Source organism: Ambystoma mexicanum, unplaced genomic scaffold (assembly GCF_040938575.1).
Source record: "Ambystoma mexicanum isolate Mex_15411 unplaced genomic scaffold, UKY_AmexF1_1 Mex_scaf10, whole genome shotgun sequence".
Taxonomy (NCBI): domain Eukaryota; kingdom Metazoa; phylum Chordata; class Amphibia; order Caudata; family Ambystomatidae; genus Ambystoma; species Ambystoma mexicanum.
The window spans coordinates 805,001-810,000 of record NW_027182325.1 but is presented as its reverse complement, the minus strand read 5'-3'; the positions used below and the strand labels follow the sequence as shown (position 1 = coordinate 810,000).

General features: G+C 47.6%; 16 non-coding genes and 3 pseudogenes across 16 annotated transcripts in view; all 19 read right to left on the bottom strand.

The window, feature by feature from the left end:
• LOC138537281 (5S ribosomal RNA) overlaps window positions 1–12 on the bottom strand; it is a 119-nt gene extending 107 nt beyond the window's left edge. The window contains exon 1 of the ribosomal RNA XR_011285422.1: window positions 1–12. This exon is cut by the window's left edge and continues 107 nt beyond it. This is a non-coding gene — a ribosomal RNA (5S ribosomal RNA).
• Window positions 13–118: 106 nt separating this feature from the next.
• LOC138536897 (5S ribosomal RNA) lies at window positions 119–237 on the bottom strand. The gene has a single exon (XR_011285055.1). It is a non-coding gene; the product is annotated as a 5S ribosomal RNA (ribosomal RNA).
• A 106-nt stretch (window positions 238–343) lies between these two features.
• LOC138549836 (5S ribosomal RNA) lies at window positions 344–462 on the bottom strand. Its single transcript, XR_011293606.1, has one exon. It is a non-coding gene; the product is annotated as a 5S ribosomal RNA (ribosomal RNA).
• Window positions 463–568: 106 nt separating this feature from the next.
• Window positions 569–687, bottom strand: LOC138539538 (5S ribosomal RNA). Its single transcript, XR_011287603.1, has one exon. It is a non-coding gene; the product is annotated as a 5S ribosomal RNA (ribosomal RNA).
• A 106-nt stretch (window positions 688–793) lies between these two features.
• Window positions 794–912, bottom strand: LOC138538305 (5S ribosomal RNA). The gene has a single exon (XR_011286410.1). It is a non-coding gene; the product is annotated as a 5S ribosomal RNA (ribosomal RNA).
• A 463-nt stretch (window positions 913–1,375) lies between these two features.
• LOC138543318 (5S ribosomal RNA) lies at window positions 1,376–1,484 on the bottom strand (annotated as a pseudogene).
• Window positions 1,485–1,589: 105 nt separating this feature from the next.
• On the bottom strand, window positions 1,590–1,708 carry LOC138547417 (5S ribosomal RNA). Its single transcript, XR_011291257.1, has one exon. It is a non-coding gene; the product is annotated as a 5S ribosomal RNA (ribosomal RNA).
• A 106-nt stretch (window positions 1,709–1,814) lies between these two features.
• On the bottom strand, window positions 1,815–1,933 carry LOC138539730 (5S ribosomal RNA). The gene has a single exon (XR_011287795.1). It is a non-coding gene; the product is annotated as a 5S ribosomal RNA (ribosomal RNA).
• A 106-nt stretch (window positions 1,934–2,039) lies between these two features.
• On the bottom strand, window positions 2,040–2,158 carry LOC138537501 (5S ribosomal RNA). The gene has a single exon (XR_011285634.1). It is a non-coding gene; the product is annotated as a 5S ribosomal RNA (ribosomal RNA).
• A 463-nt stretch (window positions 2,159–2,621) lies between these two features.
• Window positions 2,622–2,730, bottom strand: LOC138546027 (5S ribosomal RNA; annotated as a pseudogene).
• Window positions 2,731–2,836: 106 nt separating this feature from the next.
• LOC138547566 (5S ribosomal RNA) lies at window positions 2,837–2,955 on the bottom strand. Its single transcript, XR_011291401.1, has one exon. It is a non-coding gene; the product is annotated as a 5S ribosomal RNA (ribosomal RNA).
• A 106-nt stretch (window positions 2,956–3,061) lies between these two features.
• On the bottom strand, window positions 3,062–3,180 carry LOC138541722 (5S ribosomal RNA). Its single transcript, XR_011289722.1, has one exon. It is a non-coding gene; the product is annotated as a 5S ribosomal RNA (ribosomal RNA).
• Window positions 3,181–3,286: 106 nt separating this feature from the next.
• LOC138549835 (5S ribosomal RNA) lies at window positions 3,287–3,405 on the bottom strand. The gene has a single exon (XR_011293605.1). It is a non-coding gene; the product is annotated as a 5S ribosomal RNA (ribosomal RNA).
• A 106-nt stretch (window positions 3,406–3,511) lies between these two features.
• Window positions 3,512–3,630, bottom strand: LOC138539537 (5S ribosomal RNA). The gene has a single exon (XR_011287602.1). It is a non-coding gene; the product is annotated as a 5S ribosomal RNA (ribosomal RNA).
• Window positions 3,631–3,736: 106 nt separating this feature from the next.
• LOC138538302 (5S ribosomal RNA) lies at window positions 3,737–3,855 on the bottom strand. The gene has a single exon (XR_011286408.1). It is a non-coding gene; the product is annotated as a 5S ribosomal RNA (ribosomal RNA).
• A 464-nt stretch (window positions 3,856–4,319) lies between these two features.
• Window positions 4,320–4,428, bottom strand: LOC138543109 (5S ribosomal RNA; annotated as a pseudogene).
• Window positions 4,429–4,533: 105 nt separating this feature from the next.
• LOC138547406 (5S ribosomal RNA) lies at window positions 4,534–4,652 on the bottom strand. The gene has a single exon (XR_011291246.1). It is a non-coding gene; the product is annotated as a 5S ribosomal RNA (ribosomal RNA).
• Window positions 4,653–4,758: 106 nt separating this feature from the next.
• On the bottom strand, window positions 4,759–4,877 carry LOC138539719 (5S ribosomal RNA). The gene has a single exon (XR_011287784.1). It is a non-coding gene; the product is annotated as a 5S ribosomal RNA (ribosomal RNA).
• Window positions 4,878–4,983: 106 nt separating this feature from the next.
• LOC138548782 (5S ribosomal RNA) overlaps window positions 4,984–5,000 on the bottom strand; it is a 119-nt gene continuing 102 nt past the window's right edge. The window contains exon 1 of the ribosomal RNA XR_011292576.1: window positions 4,984–5,000. This exon is cut by the window's right edge and continues 102 nt beyond it. This is a non-coding gene — a ribosomal RNA (5S ribosomal RNA).

Sequence of the window (5,000 nt, the reverse complement as noted above, 5' to 3'; positions counted from 1 at the left end):
GTGGCCGTAGGCTCTGGGCCTAGTGAGTTTTGTACTTTTAAGCATCTAGTCAGCTAGACCTTGCAGTTTTGAAAGGCAATTGAGAAATGGCTCACTTCCTGAACTTGGAGCACAAAAAAGCCTACAGCACCTGGTATTCCCAGGCGGTCTCCCATCCAGGTACTAACGAGGCCCGACACTGCTTAGCTTCCGAGATCAGACGAGATCGGGCGCAATCAGTGTGGTGTGGCCGTAGGCTCTGGGCCTAGTGAGTTTTGTACTTTTAAGCATCTAGTCAGCTAGACCTTGCAATTTTGAAAGGCAATTGAGAAATGGCTCACTTCCTGAACTTGGAGCACAAAAAAGCCTACAGCACCTGGTATTCCCAGGCGGTCTCCCATCCAGGTACTAACGAGGCCCGACACTGCTTAGCTTCCGAGATCAGACGAGATCGGGCGCATTCAGTGTGGTGTGGCCGTAGGCTCTGGTTCTTGTGAGTTTTGTACTTTTAAGCATCTAGTCGGCTAGACCTTGCAGTTTTGAAAGGCAATTGAGAAATGGCTCACTTCCTGAACTTGGAGTACAAAAAAGCCTACAGCACCTGGTATTCCCAGGCGGTCTTCCATCCAGGTACTAACTAGGCCCGACACTGCTTAGCTTCTGAGATCAGACGAGATCAGGCACATTCAGTGTGGTGTGGCCGTAGGCTCTGGGCCTAGTGAGTTTTGTACTTTTAAGCATCTAGTCGGCTAGACCTTGCAGTTTTAAAAGGCAATTGAGAAAGGGCTCACTTCCTGAACTTGGAGCACAAAAAAGCCTACAGCACCTGGTATTCCCAGGCGGTCTCCCATCCAGGTACTAACTAGGCCTGACACTGCTTAACTTCCGAGATCAGTCGAGATCGGGTGCATTCAGTGTGGTGTGGCCGTAGGCTCTAGGAATGCAAGAATATTACTCTTATGCATTTGCATTTAGTAAGCTAAGCCATGCAGCCACTTGCAACATGATACCACGCTCATCGCTCGATCAGGCTCGATCAGGCGAGATATATAAGACTGGTGGGCCCATTCAGGACTCCTATGTCTGGTAGGATAACTTTAATTCATCCATCCTGTGTCTGTTGCAGGGAGGTGGAGAGAACAATCAACACAATAATGGTTTTCTTTCATGCCTCTTGAAGGACTCAATATTCTCTGTACTGCATTACATGTGAAAGTTGATTTATTACCCATGAACACACTACCTGTATGCTAATTCTATGTAAAAAGGTAGCTCCAGCCCTCATGATGTTGTCCAACATTTCCGCTATAAAACGGGATACAATTATTTTGGAAACATACCAAATTTGAAAAATAATTGAGAAGTTGCGCAATTACTAATCATGGAGCACAAAAAAAGCCTACAGCACCTGGTATTCCCAGGCAGTCTCCCATCCAGGTACTAACTAGGCCCGACCCTGCTTAGCTTCCGAGATCGGGCGCATTCAGTGTGGTGTGGCCGTAGGCTCTGGGCCTAGTGAGTTTGTACTTTTAAGCATCTAGTCGGCTAGACCTTGCAGTTTTGAAAGGCAATTGTGAAATGGCTCACTTCCTGAACTTGGAGCACAAAAAAGCCTACAGCACCTGGTATTCCCAGGTGGTCTCCCATCCAGGTACTAACTAGGCCCGACACTGCTTAGCTTCCGAGATCAGACGAGATCGGGCGCATTCAGTGTGGTGTGGCCGTAGGCTCTGGGCCTAGTGAGTTTTGTACTTTTAAGCATCTAGTCGGCTAGACCTTGCAGTTTTGAAAGGCAATTGAGAAATGGCTCACTTCCTGAACTTGGAGTACAAAAAAGCCTACAGCACCTGGTATTCCCAGGCGGTCTCCCATCCAGGTACTAACTAGGCCCGACACTGCTTAGCTTCTGAGATCAGACGAGATCAGGCGCATTCAGTGTGGTGTGGCCGTAGGCTCTGGGCCTAGTGAGTGTTGTACTTTTAAGCATCTAGTCGGCTAGACCTTGCAGTTTTAAAAGGCAATTGAGAAAGGGCTCACTTCCTGAACTTGGAGCACAAAAAAGCCTACAGCACCTGGTATTCCCAGGCAGTCTCCCATCCAGGTACTAACTAGGCCTGACACTGCTTAACTTCCGAGATCAGACGAGATCGGGTGCATTCAGTGTGGTGTGGCCGTAGGCTCTAGGAATGCTAAGAATATTACTCTTATGCATTTGCATTTAGTAAGCTAAGCCATGCAGCCACTTGCAACATGATACCACGCTCATCGCTCGATCAGGCTCGATCAGGCGAGATATATAAGACTGGTGGGCCCATTCAGGACTCCTATGTCTGGTAGGATAACTTTAATTCATCCATCCTGTGTCTGTTGCAGGGAGGTGGAGAGAACAATCAACACAATAATGGTTTTCTTTCATGCCTCTTGAAGGACTCAATATTCTCTGTACTGCATTACATGTGAAAGTCGATTTATTACCCATGAACACACTACCTGTATGCTAATTCTATGTAAAAAGATAGCTCCAGCCCTCATGATGTTGTCCAACATTTCCGCTATAAAACGGGATACAATTATTTTGGAAACATACCAAATTTGAAAAATAATTGAGAAGTTGCGCAATTACTAATCATGGAGCACAAAAAAGCCTACAGCACCTGGTATTCCCAGGCAGTCTCCCATCCAGGTACTAACTAGGCCTGACCCTGCTTAGCTTCCGAGATCGGGCACATTCAGTGTGGTGTGGCCGTAGGCTCTGGGCCTAGTGAGTTTTGTACTTTTAAGCATCTAGTCGGCTAGACCTTGCAGTTTTGAAAGGCAATTGTGAAATGGCTCACTTCCTGAACTTGGAGCACAAAAAAGCCTACAGCACCTGGTATTCCCAGGTGGTCTCCCATCCAGGTACTAACTAGGCCCGACACTGCTTAGCTTCCGAGATCAGACGAGATCGGGCGCAATCAGTGTGGTGTGGCCGTAGGCTCTGGGCCTAGTGAGTTTTGTACTTTTAAGCATCTAGTCAGCTAGACCTTGCAGTTTTGAAAGGCAATTGAGAAATGGCTCACTTCCTGAACTTGGAGCACAAAAAAGCCTACAGCACCTGGTATTCCCAGGCGGTCTCCCATCCAGGTACTAACGAGGCCTGACACTGCTTAGCTTCCGAGATCAGACGAGATCGGGCGCAATCAGTGTGGTGTGGCCGTAGGCTCTGGGCCTAGTGAGTTTTGTACTTTTAAGCATCTAGTCAGCTAGACCTTGCAATTTTGAAAGGCAATTGAGAAATGGCTCACTTCCTGAACTTGGAGCACAAAAAAGCCTACAGCACCTGGTATTCCCAGGCGGTCTCCCATCCAGGTACTAACGAGGCCCGACACTGCTTAGCTTCCGAGATCAGACGAGATCGGGCGCATTCAGTGTGGTGTGGCCGTAGGCTCTGGTTCTTGTGAGTTTTGTACTTTTAAGCATCTAGTCGGCTAGACCTTGCAGTTTTGAAAGGCAATTGAGAAATGGCTCACTTCCTGAACTTGGAGTACAAAAAAGCCTACAGCACCTGGTATTCCCAGGCGGTCTTCCATCCAGGTACTAACTAGGCCCGACACTGCTTAGCTTCTGAGATCAGACGAGATCAGGCACATTCAGTGTGGTGTGGCCGTAGGCTCTGGGCCTAGTGAGTTTTGTACTTTTAAGCATCTAGTCGGCTAGACCTTGCAGTTTTAAAAGGCAATTGAGAAAGGGCTCACTTCCTGAACTTGGAGCACAAAAAAGCCTACAGCACCTGGTATTCCCAGGCGGTCTCCCATCCAGGTACTAACTAGGCCTGACACTGCTTAACTTCCGAGATCAGTCGAGATCGGGTGCATTCAGTGTGGTGTGGCCGTAGGCTCTAGGAATGCTAAGAATATTACTCTTATGCATTTGCATTTAGTAAGCTAAGCCATGCAGCCACTTGCAACATGATACCACGCTCATCGCTCGATCAGGCTCGATCAGGCGAGATATATAAGACTGGTGGGCCCATTCAGGACTCCTATGTCTGGTAGGATAACTTTAATTCATCCATCCTGTGTCTGTTGCAGGGAGGTGGAGAGAACAATCAACACAATAATGGTTTTCTTTCATGCCTCTTGAAGGACTCAATATTCTCTGTACTGCATTACATGTGAAAGTTGATTTATTACCCATGAACACACTACCTGTATGCTAATTCTATGTAAAAAGGTAGCTCCAGCCCTCATGATGTTGTCCAACATTTCCGCTATAAAACGGGATACAATTATTTTGGAAACATACCAAATTTGAAAAATAATTGAGAAGTTGCGCAATTACTAATCATGGAGCACAAAAAAAGCCTACAGCACCTGGTATTCCCAGGCAGTCTCCCATCCAGGTACTAACTAGGCCCAACCCTGCTTAGCTTCCGAGATCGGGCGCATTCAGTGTGGTGTGGCCGTAGGCTCTGGGCCTAGTGAGTTTGTACTTTTAAGCATCTAGTCGGCTAGACCTTGCAGTTTTGAAAGGCAATTGTGAAATGGCTCACTTCCTGAACTTGGAGCACAAAAAAGCCTACAGCACCTGGTATTCCCAGGTGGTCTCCCATCCAGGTACTAACTAGGCCCGACACTGCTTAGCTTCCGAGATCAGACGAGATCGGGCGCATTCAGTGTGGTGTGGCCGTAGGCTCTGGGCCTAGTGAGTTTTGTACTTTTAAGCATCTAGTCGGCTAGACCTTGCAGTTTTGAAAGGCAATTGAGAAATGGCTCACTTCCTGAACTTGGAGTACAAAAAAGCCTACAGCACCTGGTATTCCCAGGCGGTCTCCCATCCAGGTACTAACTAGGCCCGACACTGCTTAGCTTCTGAGATCAGACGAGATCAGGCGCATTCAGTGTGGTGTGGCCGTAGGCTCTGGGCCTAGTGAGTGTTGTACTTTTAAGCATCTAGTCGGCTAGACCTTGCAGTTTTAAAAGGCAATTGAGAAAGGGCTCACTTCCTGAACTTGGAGCACAAAAAAGCCTACAGCACCTGGT